The following is a 20709-nucleotide window of genomic DNA, read 5'->3' as shown; positions in this document are numbered from 1 at the left end:
TGTTATCTCTCCTCAGGGACTAAACATGGAGTCTGGCAAGATCCGGGCAATTCTAGACTGGCCGGAACCGGGAAACATCAAGGAGGTACAACGCTTTGTCGGTTTTGCTAATTTTTACAGACGCTTTATCCGCAACTTTTCGGAGATCGTCCGTCCTATCACCTTGTTGACCAAAAAGGGGCAGAGGTTTGTGTGGTCCGCCCAGGCCCTGGAAGCTTTCGATCGTCTCAAGGTTTGTTTTACCTCGGCGCCAATACTCATACACCCGGATCCCGCACTCCCTTTTATTGTGGAAGTCGATGCTTCCGATTATGCACTAGGGGCTATCCTTTCACAGAGGACTGGGGACAAGGGTCTTTTGCACCCGTGTGCCTTCTTTTCTCGCCGGTTGTCCCCTGCAGAAAAGAACTATGACGTTGCGGACAAGGAATTGTTGGCTATTATTTCCGCTTTTAAGGTATGACGACACCACTTACAGGGAGCAGCGCAACAAGTGGTAGTTCTCACAGACCATCGTAACCTGGAATTCCTTAAATCTGCCAGGTGCCTGTCTCCACGGCAAGCCCAGTTGGAGCCTGTTCCTTAACCAGTTCAATTTTATCGTTACGTACTGTCCAGGGTCACGTAATGGGAAAGCAGATGCTTTGTCCCGTATCCACGCCATGGACTCCGTGCCTGGAACCCCGTCTCAGACCGTTTTATCAGATGCCAATTTTATTGGAGTAATCCAGGACCAGGATTTGTGGAAGGACATCAAGCTGGCCTATGATGGTGGCGTATTTCTTGCTGCCCCCCCCGAATGATGTGACTCTTGTCCTTTGGAATAGTGTGTGGTTGAGAGAGCGACGTATTTATGTCCCGGAGGCTGTAAGTCTTCGGGTTCTCAAGTTGGTCCATGACTCCGTGTTGGCAGGTCATAGGGGGGTACAGAAGACGCAGGAATTTCTGAGTCGTTTTTTTCTGGTGGCCTACCTGCTTGAAGGATGTGAAAGACTATGTCCACTCGTGTGTGGTTTGTGCCCGGTGCAAGGTCCCTTGTGTTGTTCCTACAGGACTCCTTCAACCATTACCCGTACCATCTCGCCCTTGGGGATCCATCTCAATGGATTTTTATTGTGGAGTTGCCCATCTGGGGCAGTAACAATACCATTTTGGTGGTAGTGGACCGGTTCACAAAGGCTGCGCACTTCATTCCATGTACCGGTCTTCCCTCAGCCACAGAGACAATGGATTTGGTTATCCAGAATATATTTTGGTTGCATGGGGTACCGGATGAGATCATCTCTGACCGGGGCGTGCAGTTCACTTCTAAATTCTGGAAAGGGTTTTGTTTTGCACTCCATATTGATGTTTGTTTGTCTTCTGCGTACCATCCCCAGACAAATGGGTAAACAGAACAGACTAATCAAACCCTGGAGCAGTACCTGCGATGTTATGTCAGCCATCTGCAGGATGATTGGTTGAAGCTGCTTCCTTTGGCGGAGTTCTCGTATAACAACACTCAGAGCAGCTCCACTAAGGTAACGCCCTTTTTCGCTAACTTGGGTTATCATCCGAGTATTTTGCCTAGGTCACTGGTAGCAGTTTTGGTGCCAGTGGTGGAGGACAGATTGACAGAGCTACAGCAGAATCTAGAGGTTTTGAAGAACTCTTTGGCTTCGGCTCAGGAGCGTTACAAGAAGTCGGCAGACACTCACCGGAAACAGACACCCATGTATAAGGTAGGGGACTCTGTGTGGTTGTCCACCAAGAATCTAAAACTGGGTGTTCCTTTGCAGAAGCTGGGGTAGAAATTCATTGGTCCGTTCAAGATCACTGGAATTTGAAGATACACCCGGTCTTTCACGTTTCCCTGCTAAAACCAGTTTCCCCTAATTCGTTTCAGGGACGTATCGTGCCTCCTCCTCCACCGGTGATGGTTGATGGCCAGGAGCAGTTTGTGGTTGGGGACATTATTGACTCCCGGCTCCATCGGCATTGGCTTCAGTAACTGGTTCGTTGGCAGGGGTACTCCCCCGAAGACGATTCCTGGGAACCTGTGGGTAACATCCGAGCTCCCCGGAAGATTGCTCAGTTTCATCAGAGGTACCTGGACAAGCCTGGCCCTGGTTTGTCCTGAGGCCGTTTCTGGGGGGGGGGAGTACTGTCAATGTTCCAGGATTTCCAGTTTGCTTCTGAAGGATCTTGCCCTTTGTTAAAATGGAGTTTTCTATTCTGTTGCCCTACTTCCTGTTCATCTGTTTAAAAGCCCGCCCCTAAGCTTAGTCTAGTTGCTTGAGTATACTGCTTCCTGTCTACTCCTGCCCCGCTGCTCTCATTTCCTGGTTGTTATTTTGGATCCTGGTGAATCACCTGACACCGGCCCTGGACTCCACCTAGTCTCATCGAGCTGTGCCCTGCCTATGCAACTCAGTAGCACCAGAGAAACCATTTTGTGGAGTGTCAGAATCTGTAGTGTGAACAGTGTCTGATGCCGCCAGGACACTCAGCAAATTCTGAGCCAAACTCCGGGTGACAGCTTCATCTGCTTCCTCCACCCCATCTGATAAAACTGTTATTTATAAAGCAGGCGAACTTGGAAGTGCCCAGGATGGGAAAATTATACCTGAAAGGGGCCAGGATGGGGGATGTTATACAGTACCAGGATGTTGAACATTATATGAGGAAGGGGCTTAGGATGTGAAGTATTATACCAGGAAGGGGCCCAGGATAAGAGACATTATACCTGGAATGGGCCAGGATAGGGAACATTATACCAGGACAAGGCACATGATGGGGGAAATTAGTATTTAAAGGGGATCAGTATGGGAACATTATTAGAGGAAGAGGTCAAGGATGGATGACTTTATTAAAGGAATGGGCCAGGATGGGGTACATTACAGGAAGGAGCCCATGATGGAGAACAACTGAGCGCTTGGCAGACAGCTATTTAAATTGCATTGGAGCTTTAGCCATGAAATATTTATGAGAAAATGCTGGGTTATTATAGCTGTTAAGTGACTTTCAAAATGCCTCCACTTACAGTAAAACAGTTGACTTGGATAATTAGAGAAGGAATTCTAGAAGAAACAAAATGGATGGAATCATGTATCCCTTGCAAGTCTAAAGAGAGCTGCAGCTAAACACATTATAAAAATTGGATATTGCTATTTAAAAGAAATCATGGAAATGAAAATAAACTACAAATAAGAAGAAATAATCTTCTAAGTGCTGGTTTCTAAGAATTTAGATTTTTAATTCTGATGCCTTGGAACTCCTGCCCAGGGTACTCCCTTCATCCCACATTCTCTGTTCCATCCTGACCCTTTACCTGTCGGACTTATAAAATTGGGGCCATACTGATAGACGTTGTGTCCAGGAACCGTCTCCGGTTGACCACCTCGTCCTTCCATGCGTTTTCCTTCCTCTTTACTCAGTATCATGCTATCCACTGACTCGGTCTACACCCACATATGGGACACCCACGTCATGTGGCTCAGCTCACTAGTCAGACCTTAGGTCCATCACTAATGCATGCTGGGCCCTATTTGCCCTCATGGCAGAAAACTGTCTCTGTGACTTCATGTTGTTGTTTTTGTCTGAGTTTGGGTAGATAGTGAGAGGCTAGTCCCAACATTAACACTAAGGGGCACTTTACATGCTGCGACATCGCTAGCACTGGCTAGCGATGTTGAGCGCGATAGCACCCGCCCCCGTTGCACATGGGATATCTAGTGCTTGCTGCCGTAGCGAACATTATCGCTACGGCAGCTTCACACGCACATACCTGCATGGCGACGTCGCTGTGACCGCCGAACAATCCCTCCTTCAAGGGGGAGGTGTGTTTGACCGGCCAATAGAAGCGGAGGGGCGGAGATGAGCGGGACATAACATCCCGCCCACCTCCTTCCTTCCGCATTGTCGGCGGGATGCAGGTAAGGAGATGTTTGTCGTTCTTGCGGCTTCACACATAGCGATGTGTGCTGCCGCAGGAGCGACAAGCAACATCGTACCGGCACCAGTAACGACATTATGAAAATAAACGACGTGACACAGATCAGCGATTTTTAATGCTTCTGTGCTCTTTCATCGTCCCACCTAGGATTTACACGTTGCCATGTCGTTACCGGCGCCAGATGTGCGTTACAACAACCATGACCCCGACGATATATTGGTAGCGATGTTGCAACGTGTAAAGTACCCCTAACTCTCCCTACAGTCAGACTAATACAATCTATCCCTAATAACGTATGTCACAATACACATTACATATCATAACAGTATTTGTGTGTTCAAGGGGGAACGTGGGCAGTATGGCCATCTCCTTATCCCTGCCAATACACACTAGAGCATAATGAGCAAGTATTGTTGTAGGCATTTTTTAGCAACTACAGTAACTATGAGGTAAAGATGAAAAGATGTCCTCTGTTCTTCATTAATCTCTGACATTAATTCCTAATTGTTTTTCTACTGGCACTTCACACAGTGCTTCTCACCCACGATACCCCTATCATGGCTGATGGTGCTCTAATACTCTCCACCCACACACTCTCAGTATGGTAACCCTACAGTGAACCCCCTCTTAAATTTCACCCTACGTGTACAGTAGGATGCCTCCTCAGTGCCTTCAGCAAAGTATGATGTCCCCACAGTGCCAACAACACGGTATGATGTTGACCTCCAAAGCCCACAGTATGATGGCCTCCACAGCCCACCCCCCACTCAGTATGATGGCCCCCATAGTCTCCCATTTCAGGATGGGGCCCCATAGTCTTCACTTTCAGGATGGGATGTTTTCAGTCTGAAACTCAGTATCAGGGCTCCAAAAGTCACACACTCAACATGATTGCTCCCACAAAGCCCCCCTCAGAATAATGGCTTCGATAGTCCTCCACTCAGTATTGAGGCACCCATGGCCCCAAATCAGTACTGGACTCCCCATAGCACCCCACTCAGTATCATAGCCCCACAGCACCCCATACAGTTTGATGTCCCCATATCAGTATGTGGACCCCCACTCAGTATAAGGGCCTCCGCAACCATCCACTCAGTATGATGGTCTCCACAACTACTGGCATTTAAAAAATAACCACTACTCGCCAGACTCGTTTCCCCTGCTTGCCGCTCGAGTGTTTGAAGTGTGAGGGCTGAGGATTCCCCACAGAGGGCACAATGTAGTAACGTCATCCCACCTGCAGTACTTAGGCGGGCTTTGCACACTACGACATCGCAGGTGCGATGTCGGTGGGGTCAAATTGAAAGTGACGCACATCCGGCATCGCATGTGACATCGTAGTGTGTAAAGCCTAGATGATACGATTAACGAGCGCAAAATCGTCGTAATCGTATCATCGGTGCAGCGTCGGCGTAATCCATAATTACGCTGACGCGACAGTCCGATGTTGTTCCTCGCTCCTGCGGCAGCAGACATCACTGTGTGTGAAGTCGCAGGAGCGAGGAACATCTCCTACCAGCGTCACCGCAGCTTCCGTAGGATATGCGGAAGGAAGGAGGTGGGCAGGATGTTTACATCCTGCTCATCTCCGCCCCTCCGCCGCTATTGGCCACCTGCCGTGTGACGTCGCTATGACGCCGCACGACCCGCCCCCTTATGAAGAAGGCGGGTCGCCGACCAGAGCGACGGTCGCAGGACAGGTGAGTGCATGTGAAGCTGGCGTAGCGATAATTTTCGCTACGCCAGCTATCACACGATATCGTACCTGCGACGGGGGCGGGGACTATCGCGTGCGACATCTCAGCATCGGCTTGCGATGTCGCAACGTGCAAAGCCGCCCATAGAGTCTCAGACTCACAGACTGAATGGTGGATCACGGAGCCATTGGTTCCCTGTTTCACCATTCTATTCAATGGTATCTGCCTCAAGTTACCGCTGAAATTGTGATGACATTCGGGGTAGTACCTGGTGTTTTACAAGTTCCTTTCAGAGAATACACCCAGCTCAGTACAAAATGGATAGTTTGAGCTACTCCAATGGAATTGGAGTAGTTCAAACTATCCATTTTGTACTGAGCTGGGTGTATTCTCTTAAAAGTGTGCTATCATTCTCTACTGACCTATAAAATCGCAGTCTAAGTTCCTATCATAATAAAGCCTTGCGACGGGAAGTTGTCTGATGCAAACCAGCCGCTCTGGAATAACTTGCTCAAACACAATCTGACCAAATCATCAGTCAGCACAACCTGACAATAACCAAAGGAAACATAGGTAAGGATGGTTAACCTCGGGGAGATCAACATCCAACACCGCGGAGACACCATCACTTGTTTCTCAACGCAGTGACACTAGAACAAGGCCCCCTGGGAGAATATGCAAAACAAGAATGCCGCGGAGACACCATTACATGTTTCTCAACACTGGCAAGAAACTAGCCAGGTCTTTCACCAGGAAGGAACAACCATAGGAAGGGCAGTTTCCAGTCAAGGAAACCACCTATACCAAAACATGGTATCCATCCACAGACAGCTGTTTCGGGGTATTTGCCCCTCATCAGAACATAATCATTAAAGAGCATTATAATTCAGTGTCATCTGGAAAAGGGTCCCCCTGCCTGATCGATCATGTGTGGAATGTGAATAGTGGTGATCCGAACGCATTGCGTTTTGCAGGCTTAGAGAGGGTTTCCCTCCCTCCACAAGGGGGATCTGCATAAATTGCTCCTTCAAACCGAAGCCAAATTGATTATTAACCCCTTCACGACCATGGACGGAAAGATCCGTCATGGTGCCCTGGGCCTTAAAGACCAAGGACGGATCTTTCCGTCATGGCGGAATCGCGGCACCGGAGCCCCCGGTGACTGCGATCGGTTAACACAAACCGCAGATTCGGGGAGGAGGGGACCTGTACCTGACCTCAGGAGGGGTGGTGCCTCCTTCCCGGACCTACGGAGGCTGTGATTGGCTGACGAACGCCGCTGAACCAATCACAGCCACTGTAATGTTCCAGCCATTTAAAGTGACTGAAACATTGAAATCCAGCCATGGTCAGTGCAGCTGTAGCACTGGCCATTGGCTGGAGCTGGGTGACCTCACTGGATCACCTCCCCCAGGTCCAGTAGCTCTGATTGGAGAGATCGGCCTTGTGACCGATCTCTCCAATCACAGTGGACCTGTTGCCGGTGACCGCACCCATCAGCTTCACTTGTCGGTCTCTGCAGCACGCCAGCACAGTGAGTGTATACAGTGCAATGGCAGGGCGACAAGCTCCGGTCCCATGCTGTTATGTGACCGGAGCATGGGACCCGGAAGTTGCCACGCTGCCATTGCACTGTATGAAACCGGCAAAAAGTCTCCCGATCCGCCGCCGCCCTCCATCTGCCACAGTGCCACCGCTCCCCCCGATCTGCTGCCCGGCCCCTCCCCCTCGTGATCGGTGCCCGCCCCCTCTCCTCCGTTATGTGCTGCACGCTCCCTCTCCTGCGTTATGTGCTGCCCGACCCCTCCCTCTCGTGATCGGCTGCCCGCCCCCTCTCCTCCGTTATGTGCTGCCCACCCCCTCTCCTCCGTTATGTGCTGCGCGCTCCCTCTCCTCCGTTATGTGCTCCCCGGCCCCTCCCCCTCGTGATCGGCTGCCCGCCCCCTCTCCTCCGTTATGTGCTGCTCGCCCCCTCCCCTCCGTGATGTGCTGCACGCACCCCCACACCTCTCACCTCCGTGATCGGCTACCCGCCCCCTCCCCTGTCACCCCCGTGATCTGTGCTCCCTCCCCTGTCACCCCCATGATCTGTGCTCCCTCCCGTCACCCCCGTGATGTGTGCTCCCTCCCCTGTCACCCCCGTGATGTGTGCTCCCTCACCTGTGAGCCCCGTGATGTGTGCTCCCTCCCCCGTCAACCCGTGATGTGTGCTCCCTCCCCTGTCACCCCTGTGATGTGTGCTCCCTCCCCTGTCACCCCCATGATGTGCGCTCCCTCACCTGTAACCCCCGTGATCTGTGCTCCCTCACCTGTAACCCCCATGATCTGTGCTCCTTCACCTGTAATCCCCGTGATCTGTGCTCCCTCCCCTGTCACCCCCGTGATGTGTGCTCCCTCCCCTGTCACCCCCGTGATCTGTGCTCCCTCACCTGTCACCCCCGTGATCTGCTGTCCGCTCTCCTTTCACCTCTCATCCCCGTGATCTGTGCTCTGCTCACCTGTCTCCCCCGTGATCTGCGCTGCGCTCCCTCTCCCACCTCTCACCCTCCCCGATCTGCTGCCTCCTTCATCTCCTGTGATCCTGCTGCCTAGATCCATCCTGTAGGGTAACTATCCCCAATCTCACCTCCCACTCCCCTTCCCTCCCATCCCCTCCATCCCCTCCATCCCCCCTTCCCCCCATCCTCTGCCGCTCCTGCATCCACTGCGCCCTCTCCCATCTGCCCCCACCCTATCCCAGCCGCTGCCGTCTCACATTCACAGATGCTCCCTTTATATGCCGCTGCCCCCCATCTGCCACCCCCCCATCTGCCGCTGTTCTGATCCATCCTGTAAGTATTGTTCGTGGCTCTTTTCTAACTATCCCCAATCGCATCTCCCACTCCCTCTCCCCCCCTCCTCCCCCACCTGCTTGCCGCCAAGTGCTGATCAGCTACGTGATTGGCTAATCAGGTACGTAATTGTTGCTCTAGTTTTTGCATTTTTTTGTGCACCCCAAATAAAAAAAAACAAAACAAAACTTGAACAATTAGGTACCTGATCAGCAATCGTCCTGCAGTCGTACTCGACTTTGGACAGGACTTCTTTTTTCCATCCCACTTAGTCCCCCCCCTTTTTTGCAGAACATTTGTGCGTGCGCCCTATTTTTTTTTTTATGCCATGGGGGTCTAGTTTCCAAAATGGGGTCACATGTGGGGGAGCTCCACTGTTTCGGCACCTCAGGGGGTCTCCAAACACAACATGGAATACGCTAATTATCCCAGACAATTTTGCGTTTGAAACGTCAAATGACGCTCCTTGCATTCTGAGCCCTGCTGTGCACCCAAACATTTGATTTACACCACATATGAGGTGTCTGTGTACTCAGAAGAAATTGCACCATACATTTTATGGTGCAATTTTTCCTGATACTCTTGTGAAAAAAAGAGCTACCTGGTTGAAGTAACAATTTTGTGGTAAAAAAATTTTTTTTTATTTTCATGGCTCAACTCTATTAACTTTTGTGAAGCCCCCAGAGGTTCAAAGTGCTTAATAACCATCTAGATAAATTCCATGAGGGGTCTAGTTTCCAAAATGGGGTCACATGTGGGGGAGCTCTACTGTTTCGGCACCTCAGGGGGTCTCCAAACGCAACATGGTGCGGCTAACGATTCCAGCTAATTTTCTGTTCAAAAAGTCAAATGACGCTCCTTCCCTTCCGAGTCCTGCAGTGCGCACAAACAGTAGTTTTTCGCCACATATGAGGTATCTGCGTGCTCAGAAGAAATTGCCCAACAAATTTTGGGGGTTCATTTAATCTTGCTACCCTTGTGAATATGCAATATTTGAGGCTAAATTAACATTTTTGTTGCAAAAAGTAAAATGTTCATTTTTTCCTTCCACATTGCTTTAGTTACTGTGAAGCACCCGAAGGGTTAACAACCTTCTTGAATGTGGTTTTCAGTAGCCTGAGGGGTGCCGTTCTTGTAATGGTGTCACTTTTGGGTGTTTTGTGTCATGTAGACCTTTCAAAATTGTTTCAAATGTGATGTGGTCCCTAAAAAAGTGGCTTTGTAAATTTTGTTGTAAAAATGAGAAATTGCTCATAAACTTTGAACCCCTATAACTTCCTTAATTTTTTTTTTCGAAAATTGTTCTGATTGAAGACATGTGGGAAATGTTATTTATTAATTATTTTGTGTCATATGTCTCGTTGGTTTTAGAGCATAAAAATTAAAAATTTGAAAATTACAAAATTTTCGCGAAATTTCCGTTTTTTTCACAAAGAAACGCAAAAAATATCGGCCTAAATTTACCACTAACATGAAGCCCAATATGTCTCGAGAAAACAGTCTCAGAATCACCGGGATCCGTTGAAGCGTTCCAGAGTTATAACCTCATAAAGTGACACTGGTCAAAATTGCAAAAAATGTCCTGGTCTTTAGGGTCAAAATAGGCTTGGGGCTGAAGAGGTTAAATATAAAGCCCAGGGAGTTTGGGGATTAATTGATAAGGTTGATATGTCAGTGTTTTTGTAAAAAAACGTATATGATATATTTCTATGTATCCTATTTACATATATGTTGTACATCTGTTTTTGTATGATGTTGTTTTTAATGGTATATTGCACATACATGTCTGTATTGTGCATCACATTGATTTTAAATTGCACTCCTCACCTGTTTTTAATCGACAGTGACGTAGACCTCACACAGCCCTCTCATAAGGAGACGGTCTATGCCTGTCCACAATGGACCCGAGGAAGCGTATTCATACGCGAAACGGCCGTCGCCCGTGAGGGGGCCCGCTGACAGCTCTACTCCTGCCACTTTTACTGCACCTTTTTCAAACAAAGAATTCACTAGATCTTGGTGAGTGCAGTCCTCTTTCTGATATGGACGCTACGACAATTTGACTTTCTTGCTTTGAATTCATTAGGGACCCTATTGGAACTGTCATGTCATCAATATAAATCAGCAAGTCAAAGGACCCACCAGGCACTTGCTCCCTCTTTTTTTCTGTGCCACGCTCTCCATGGTGTCTCTCTGATCCCTTCGAGGTTGCCCATTGAGAACAGGTGGAAAGGCATTAGAAGGTATACTAAGGCACAGCTCCCGTTCCATCTGGTTGGGAATCTGGACCTTAACCTTCCATCCCTGCATAAGCACCATATGTCCGCCCTCGGGGTGACATGGTTCTCCAACTAGTCCTTGGGATAGTTAAACTGTGGATCAGTTATATTTATGGACTGGGCACAGTAATTTTTACCCATGGTTTTCATGTTCTTAGCGGCGCCTTTCTTCTAGAAGCAACTGTAGTTTCCCGTGTAGGTCATTACCAAGGTGAGTATGTCTTTTCTAAATACAGGGGTAGTTCCTTAAAGAAAGTTTTTTTTACATTTTTCAGTTGTTACGTTGTGATTAGAATTACACAGTTGTAAAATGCACTGCAGTCCCTCTGGGTTATTCTTCATGACTGTAAGCAAAAGGTGCAGTACCAAGCTGTGGTCGAGCTCTTGCACATGCAATACAACTAGTCTTCTCTATAGTAAACAGTATATAGTTCATCCATTCCAAGCATTCATTTTTCTCTGTATACCCAGACTCAAGGGCCAGCGTTTCCTCGTATATCATACCATACCATGCCATAACATGAAAATGAACTACTTCTACTTCTATAAGATTTAATTATGCTCTTTTATTTCTATATAGAAGTGACCTATGAAATCTACCTGAAACATAAGCTCCTATTGTATACAACTTCTAGTCCCTAGAATCAGGTCTTCCTAATATGATTAGAAGTTTGTTGCAATTAACATTGGTGGTGTATTCTGAACTAGCCATTTTTATAATCTTGAACCTCTGCTGTAGCTTAGTGTCAGAATTTGTACCGCAGTTTATATTATATCCATAATCTTCCACCATATTTCAGATGGTGAAGGCCCAATTCTTACACCGGACAGAAGCCGGGGTCTTTGAGGGGACACACACACATATCTTTCTGCCCATGTCAAATTATCTACATTCTCTTTTGTTCCACATTTATCTTTATCAGTGAGTAAAAATCCACTTCCACTGTGGATGTCTCTCCCTGGTAAAAGGTTATATTAGTTACTGGGTAGTCTAATCCAAAACTACTATAGGTTCTTATAGGTATGACATATGTTTCTTGGATCATTAGTATTATTACTGTAGATAACCCTAGAATTAATGCAAATTCCTTCATTGTGTTCCAGATGTTTTTTGTTTCTGGAATCAGAATCCTACTCCACCACCTTCCACTGGGAAAGACGTTTTTGAAGTCTTCACCGGTTTAAGACAGACTCTCCCTTCTGGAGAGCCCCCTTTGTAACCAGACGTAGGCTTCAGGTGGTTGGGTTGTTTCTTTTCTGACCCTACTTTATCCCTGAAATGTTTTAACAATTTACAATGTAATTGGTGTATCCATGAGGTTCTTTCTGCCATCTGTACTGCTGTGGGTGTAGCTAATAATACCTGATACTATCCCTCCCGCCTTGGCATGTGCCAGTGTTTTTTCTTTATTACCTTCACTGGAGTCTAATCAGTGGGTTTCACCATTGCAGGCTCAGATAGTGGCTCTCCTGGAATAGAATAAGGAGTAGAAATCTCTTTATGGTTCAATATTTTTCTAGGTATTCCGCTAGTGTATGATCTATTTCTTCATCTACCCTCTTAAATGGCTCTAATTGTAGGAAAGGCCTTCCATAGATGATCTCAAAAGGTGTCCCACCAGCCAGAGTCAGAGTTACATGCATATTTAACACCACCAATGGAAGGTAATAGAGCCAATTTTACTGCTTGCTTGCGGCATGGTCTTTCTTTGTATACTCTTGACAATGCCATTGTTTCACGCTACCAACCCAGCTGACTGGGGACAATAGGCACAACGGTTCTTTAATTTGATAGTCAGTGTCTTGGCCAATAATGATATTACTTGATTTACAAAGTGTGGATCATTGTCAATGTATATCTTCTCTGGGATACCAAATCTAGGTATTATATTCCTTTTAAGGCTATGTTCGCACGCTGCGTTTTTTTGACGCTGCGTTTTTGTGCGTTTTTGGACGCTAAAAACGCACAAAAACGCACCTACGTCAAAAAAACGCATTAAATAACGCATGCGTTTTTACCGCGATTTGGTGCGTTTTTGGCTGCGTTTTTGATCTCTGCGTTTTGCTGCGTTTTTCCAATGCATTGCATGGGCGGAAAACGCAGAAAAACGCAGGAAAGAATTGACATGTCCATTTTTTCTTTTCAAGCTCAAAAACGCAGCTTAAAAAAACAGTTGTGTGCGGACAGCAAAAATGAAAACTCATAGACTTTGCTGGGGAAGCAAAGTCGTGCAGTTTTGAGGCCAAAAACGCACCCGAAAAACACGCAAAAACGCCGCGAAAAACGCACTGTGCGCACATAGCCTAAGGGCGGCTTTGCACGTTGCGACATTGCACGTGCGATGTCGATGGGGTCAAATCGAAAGTGACGCACATCCGGCGTCGCAGTCGATATCACAACGTGTAAAACCTTTTTGATACGATGAACGAGCACAAAAGCGTCGTTATTGTATCATCGCTGCAGCCTCCGACATTTCCATAATGCCGATGGTGCGACTGGTACGATGTTGTTCCTCGCTCCAGCGGCAGCACACATCGCTATGTATGAAGCCGCAGGAGCGAGGAACATCACCTTACCTGCCGCCGGCTGCAATGAGAAGGACGGAGGTGGGCGGGATGTTTACATCCTGCTCATCTCCGCCCCTCCGCTTCAATTGGCCGCCTGCCGTGTGACATCGCTGTGACGCTGCACGACCCGCCCCCCTAAGGAAGGAGGCGGGTCGCCGGCCAGAGGGACGTCGCACGGCAGGTATGTGCGTGTCAAGCTGCCGTAGCGATAATAATCGCTACGGCAGCTTTCACTAGATATCGCACGTGCGACAGGGGCGGGACTATCGCTGCAGCATCGGTAACACATTGTTACCGATGTTGCAACGTGCAAAGCCCGCCTAAGAGTGTCTTTGCTACTGTCATTGAATCATGGTGTGTGGATTGAAATAATTCAATCCATTTGTTAGATATGTCTATTATTACCAAAAAGTATTTCTTCCCTTCACATCTGTTCAGTTCAATAAAATCTATACAAATGTGTTAAAAAGGATACTGTGGGTGTGGGAACTGACCTCGTTTTGGTAGCATTTTGCCTTGAGAATTGTTTTTAGCACACACTAGACTTGATGAACGAAACATTTTTTTTTAGTAATTATTAAAGCCGAAGGAAGTAAATACCTTAAACATGACCTGTACCATCCCCCTGTTGAGACAAGGATAACTGATCCCATGGCTCAATACAGCAGCATACATGAAAAGATTAGTAGTTAAAATGTATTTGTTATCAGAGGACACATATAACTCATTCTATAGAATGGTTCCTTTGCCCATTTAGCTTGCTTTGCTTTTGGAGATATATGTTGCATATCTTTAAAGATTTGTAAGTCTGAATTTATTTATTTTAACGCTAGTCTATCCGTAATTGCTGCTTGTTTTGCAGCGGTATCTGCTTTTTTATTATCTCTGGAAATGGGATCTTACTTTTGTGTATATGCTGCACATTTACATATAGCTCTCGTTTTAGGAAGCTGTATGGTGTCTAATAATTGAAGAACTAGGTATTTATTTCATAAAGGTCCAGTCACACTAAGCAACTTACCAGCGATCCCAACAACGATAGGGATCGCTGGTAAGTTGCTAGGAGGTTGCTGGTGAGATGTCACACTGCGACGCTCCAGCGATCCCACCAGCAACCTGACCTGGCAGGGATCGCTGGAGCGTCGCTACACGAGTTGCTGGTGAGCTCACCAGCAACCAGTGACATGCCCCCAGCGCCGCGTGGAAGATGCTGCGCTTGGTAACTAAGGTAAATATCGGGTAACCAACCCGATATTTACCTTGGTTACCACCGCACGGAGCTACACGTGCAGGGAGCAGGGAGCAGCGCACACCGCTTAGCGCTGGCTCCCTGCTCTCCTAGTTACAGCACACATCGGGATAATTACCCGATGTGTGCTGCAGCTACATGTGCACAGAGCAGGGAGCAGCGCACACCGCTTAGCGCTGGCTCCTTGCTCTCCTAGTTACAGCACACATCGGGTTAATTACCCGATGTGTGCTGCAGCTACATGTGCACAGAGCAGGGAGCAGCGCACACCGCTTAGCGCTGGCTCCTTGCTCTCCTAGTTACAGCACACATCGGGTTAATTACCCGATGTGTGCTGCAGCTAAATGTGCACAGAGCAGGGAGCAGCGCACACCGCTTAGCGCTGGCTCCCTGCTCTCCTAGTTACAGCACACATCGGGTTAATTACCCGATGTGTGCTGCAGCTACATGTGCAGAGAGCAGGGAGCAGCGCACACCGCTTAGCGCTGGCTCCTTGCTCTCCTAGTTACAGCACACATCGGGTTAATTACCCGATGTGTGCTGTAGCTACATGTGCACAGAGCAGGGAGCAGCGCACACTGAGCGCTGGCTCCCTGCTCTCCTAGTTACAGCACACATCGGGTTAATTAACCCGATGTGTCCTGCAGCTACATGTGCACAGAGCAGGAGCCGGCACTGACAGTGAGAGCGGCGGAGGCTGGTAACAAAGGTAAATATCGGGTAACCAAGGACAGGGCTTCTTGGTTACCCGATGTTTACATTGGTTACCAGCCTCCGCAGAAGCTGGCTCCTGCTGCCTGCACATTTAGTTGTTGCTGTCTCGCTGTCACACACAGCGATCTGTGCTTCACAGCGGGACAGCAACAACTAAAAAATGGCCCAGGACATTCAGCAACAACCAACGACCTCACAGCAGGGGACAGGTTGTTGCTGGATGTCACACACAGCAACATCGCTAGCAACGTCACAAAAGTTGTTCGTTAGCAGCGATGTTGCTAGCGATGTTGCTTAGTGTGACGGGGCCTTAAGGGTACCTTCACACTTAGCGATGCAGCAGCGATCCGACCAGCGATCTGACCTGGTCAGGATCGCTGCTGCATCGCTACATGGTCGCTGGTGAGCTGTCAAACAGGCAGATCTCACCAGCGACCAGTGAACAGCCCCCAGCCAGCAGCGACGTGCAAGCGACACTGCGCTTGCACGGAGCCGCCGTCTGGAAGCTGCGGAGACTGGTAACTAAGGTAAACATCGGGTATGGTTACCCGATGTTTACATTAGTTACCAGCGCACACCGCTTAGCTGTGTGTGCAGAGAGCAGGGAGCCGCGCACACTGAGCGCTGGCTCCTTGCTCTCCTAGCTGCTGTACACATCGGGTTAATTAACCCGATGTGTAATGCAGCTACATGTGCAGAGAGCAGGGAGCCGCGCACACTGCTTAGCGCTGGCTCCTTGCTCTCCTAGCTGCTGTACACATCGGGTTAATTAACCCGATGTGTACAGCAGCTACATGTGCAGAGAGCCGGAGCCGGCAGCACAGGCAGCATGAGAGCTGCGGAGGCTGGTAACTAAGGTAAATATCGGGTAACCACCTTGGTTACCCGATGTTTATCTTGGTTACAAGCTTACCTCAGCTGTCAGACGCCGGCTCCTGCTCCCTGCTCGCTTCATTTGTCGCTCTCTCGCTGTCACACACAGCGATCTGTGTGTCACAGCGGGAGAGCGGCTTTGAAGAAAACGAACCAGGGCTGTGTGTAACGAGCAGCGATCTCGCAGCAGGGGCCAGATCGCTGCTCAGTGTCACACACAGCGAGATCGCTAATGAGGTCACTGCTGCGTCACAAAAAGCGTGACTCAGCAGCGATCTCGGCAGCGAGCTTGCTGTGTGTGAAGCACCCCTAAGTCTGGTAATTTCCACACCCATGAGATAACAGAACTTGCCCTTTACAATAATCTGTTTCTTGGCCTTGAATACATTTTTCAGACTTCCACTATATTGTCCAGAAAGGAGACGCATAGATAAATCAGTAGATAAAAAATACCGAATATAGACAATTAAGACTACTAAGCTCATCAAGAGAATGCCAAGAGTGTGCAAAGCAGTAATCAAAGCAAAAGGTAACTACTTTTAAGAACCTAGAATATAAGACATATTTTCAGTTGTTTCACACCTTTTTGTTAAGTATTTCATTCCAGATGTGTTAATTCATAGTTTTGATGCCTTCAATGTGAATCTACAATTTTCAGAGTCATGAAAATAAAGAAAACTGTTTGAATGAGGTGTGTCCAAACTTTTGGTCTGTAATGTATATATATATATATATATATATATATATATATATATATATACATACACTAACATTCCTATACTAAGATGAAACAAGGGTGGATATTTCAGCAAGACAATGATCCCAAACATACCGTTAAGGAAACTCTCAATTGGTTTCCGAGAAAGACAGTAAAGCTGCTAGAATGGCTGATCTGATCACTGGAGCTGAATCCAATAGCAAATTTATGGAAGGGACTAAAGCTCAGAGTTCATAGAAGAAGCCCACGGGAGCTGCAGGAGTTGAAGAGTATTTGTGTGGAAGAATGGGCCAAAATCCTATGGATCTTGAAGCTGTCATCACCAACAAAGGCTTTTGTACGATGTATTAAATAAATGTCAGTAAGCGTGTTCAATAACTTTTCCCTGTGTCCTTTCTCATTATTCCACATAAATTAATTTATGGACATCTATGGTTTGATTCATTTGCCTGTGTGGATTGCATGGGTTGTTTCTGACATCTGGTAAAAGAAGTTCAGGGAAAAGAAAAAAAGTTCACAATACTGGGTAAGCGCTAATCAAAGAGGAGAAAAATGATTTTTTTGTTAAAGATCATTTATTGATAAGCCACAACGCGTTTCGGTTGCATATATCCTCCCCCTTCCTCAGGTCACATAAAACAAAGATAAAATGTGTGTAAATATATTGTCACGCTCCCCGGGTCCCAGCGCCGCCTGTCACTCACCGCTCCGGTTCTTCTGCCCGTGGCTGCCCTCCTCACTCTCCCTCCTCTGCGTCCTCCGTGCCTCCTGCCCGCCGTTCCCGGCGTCTCCCTGCGACCCAGGATGTTCTGTCTGGTCCCCCTGCATCTCCTGCACCGCTTCCTGCCCTAGTCTCCGGCACGGGAGCCTCGCGCATGCGCATTAGGGCGCGCGCGCGTTCACTCACCTTTTCTTAAAGGGCCAGCGTCCCGGAAATAGGATCTGGTCAATTACAGGTACAGGGTATATTAGGACTTCCTTTCCATGTGGGCGGTGTTTGAGCAACATGTTCCCATAGCTAGGTGTTCAGGTCCCTCTGTGTCTTGTACCCAGATTAACCCTGTCTCCTCCGCAGAGCCCGTCTGCCGTCCTGACCTTGTCCCAGAGTGCCGATTACCCAGGAGGTGTCCCGGTGACCCCAAGACCTGTAGAGGTTTTCTAAATCAATGCTCGCTGCATTTCAAGTTGCTTCCACACCTCTTTGCCTCTGATCAAGCAAAGGTGGCCTTTATGATGTCCCATCTGGAGGGTGAAGCATTGGCCTGGATAAATCCCTTGTGGGAGAAAGAAGATCCTGTTATTACCGACATCTGGGGATTCCTGGAGGCCTTCCGTAACACATTTGATGAACCTGGACGCACCTCCTCGGCCACCTCTTCACTCCTCCGGTTACGCCAAGGGACTTTAATGGTTGGCCAGTACGCCATCCAGTTCCGTACGCTTGCCTCTGAGCTAGGGTGGAACAACGAGGCATTGGCAGCAGCCTTCTGGGAGGGGCTCTCCGGCCACATTAAGGACGAGTTGGCCGGTCGTGACGTTCCTCCTACCCTGGATGCTCTGGTCTCTCTTGCAACCCGGATTGATCTCCGTTTCCAGGAACGGTCCAAGGAAGTATCCCGGGAGAGGCGACCAACACGTCACATCTCCCCTCCGCAGAGGTCCACCGCCCCTCAGTCAGTGCCGTCCGGCGGCACCTCTCCTCACGAACCCATGCAAATAGATCTACTGGGACAAACCGAGCAACGCTGAGCAGAACGGTGCGCCAAGGGTCTGTGTTTCTACTGTGGAAGAGGTACCCACCTGCTTCGTTCCTGCCCCGAGAAGCCGGGAAACTCCAAATCCTAGGGTTGATAGGAGAGGCCACCCTAGGTACCGGAACCCTCTCAGACCCAGTTAGATGGACCGTCCAAGTGACGACGGAGGAGACCTGGTTCACGGCAGAGGCGTATCTTGATTCGGGGGCAGCGGACAACTTCATCCAACAGGCTACGGTGGACAAGTACCAGGTACCTATCGTCCCGCTTGCAAAACCCCTTGTGATTGCTTCTGTGGATGGGAAACCCCTATCCGACTCCATGTTGTTTATCACCAAACCCGTGGAACTCCGTATTTGTGCTCTGCATACCGAAAAGATTGCTCTATATGTTCTCCCGAAACTGGCCCACGCACTCCTGCTGGGCCTATCCTGGTTACGAGTACATGAACCTGTCGTCAGCTGGCGCTCTGGAGAGATTACACGTTTGGGCCCGTCTTGTCATGAGAACTTTCTGCAGTCCATACGACCCATCCGTCAGTCTCCGGCACTGGAGTCCCTACCGGGACTGCCTTCCGCATGTTGGTCTTTCATGGACGTTTTTGACAAGAAGGAGGCAGAGGTATTACCGCCACATCGACCCTACGACTGTGCCATTGACTTGCTGCCTGGAACTACTCCTCCTCGTGTACGGATCTATCCCTTGTCCCCTGCTGAAACCCAGGCCATGTCAGCCTACATTGCAGACAACCGGGCAAGGGGGTTTATCAGGAGATCCCTCGTCTCCTGCTGGAGCAGGCTTCTTCTTCGTCAAGAAGAAAGAAGGTGACTTACGCCCCTGCATCGACTACCGGGGCTTGAACCAGATCACCGTGAAAAACAAGTATCCTCTACCTCTGATCCCAGAGCTATTCGATCGGCTCAGGGGGAACCGTATCTTCTATACTCGCAGCAAAAAAGAGGGCAACCAGTCCAGTTAGCCCAGGCCAACACATCTAATGCACCAACAGGATGCAGACAAAACTCTCAACATGATGGACACTTCACAGGTGCAAGGTAAATTGCACACTAGTGGCGCGCATAGGGCACTGTTCACACTCGTATGCGCATGGTATCCTGCCAGCAACCTATTATCACGCCCTTATTATTAGGTTAGGCGGGTTACCCGGACACTACTCACTGCAGCACACAAGGGACAGAGACTCCACTATGCACGGCCGTATTAAGAGGCCCGGCTGCACCCCGTGTTAAAAAAAGGTGCAAAAAATATATTTCAAATACATATGAGGTATTAGTTAGTAAATTGGCCAATGTACATTAGTCCACAATCCTCATCACGGATCCTCATGCTTGTGGGTCCCTACACTAATAAATATCAAAAAATAGCAACAGAAAGAGGAGATAAAAACTCCTCCAAAAATGTAATATACTCGCAGCAAAAAAGAGGGCAACCAGTCCAGTTAGCCCAGGCCAACACATCTAATGCACCAACAGGATGCAGACAAACCTCTCAACATGATGGACACTTCACAGGTGCAAGGTAAATTGCACACTAGTGGCGCGCATAGGGCACTGTTCACACTCGTATGCGCATCGTATCCTGCCAGCAACCTATTATCACGCCCTTACTATTAGGTTAGGCGAGTTACCCGGACACTACTCACTGCAGCACACAAGGGACAGAGACTCCACTATGCACGGCCGTATTAAGAGGCCCGGCTGCACCCCGTGTTAAAAAAAGGTGCAAAAAATATATTTCAAATATATATGAGGTATTAGTTAGTAAATTGGCCAATGTACATAAGTCCACAATCCTCATCACGGATCCTCATGCTTGTGGGTCCCTACACTAATAAATATCAAAAAATAGCAACAGAAAGAGGAGATAAAACCACCCTAGGTACCGGAACCCTCTCAGACCCAGTTAGATGGACCGTCCAAGTGACGACGGAGGAGACCTGGTTCACGGCAGAGGCGTATCTTGATTCGGGGGCAACGGACAACTTCATCCAACAGGCTACGGTGGACAAGTACCAGGTACCTATCGTCCCGCTTGCAAAACCCCTTGTGATTGCTTCTGTGGATGGGAAACC

The 20709-nt window shown here is 48.4% G+C and overlaps 1 protein-coding gene and 1 long non-coding RNA gene across 4 annotated transcripts in view; one reads left to right on the top strand and one right to left on the bottom strand.

Moving 5' to 3' along the window:
• The window catches only part of LOC142248955 (uncharacterized), a 447867-nt gene that overhangs the window by 203554 nt on the left and 223604 nt on the right, over window positions 1-20709 (top strand). The window lies entirely within an intron of this gene.
• The window catches only part of LOC142249340 (uncharacterized), a 91738-nt gene that overhangs the window by 53612 nt on the left and 17417 nt on the right, over window positions 1-20709 (bottom strand). The gene's annotated exons all lie outside the window — the stretch shown is intronic.

The sequence above is a fragment of the Anomaloglossus baeobatrachus genome, chromosome 8, assembly GCF_048569485.1.
Source record: "Anomaloglossus baeobatrachus isolate aAnoBae1 chromosome 8, aAnoBae1.hap1, whole genome shotgun sequence".
Lineage (NCBI taxonomy): Eukaryota > Metazoa > Chordata > Amphibia > Anura > Aromobatidae > Anomaloglossus > Anomaloglossus baeobatrachus.
This window is presented reverse-complemented; position numbering and strand designations above follow the sequence as displayed.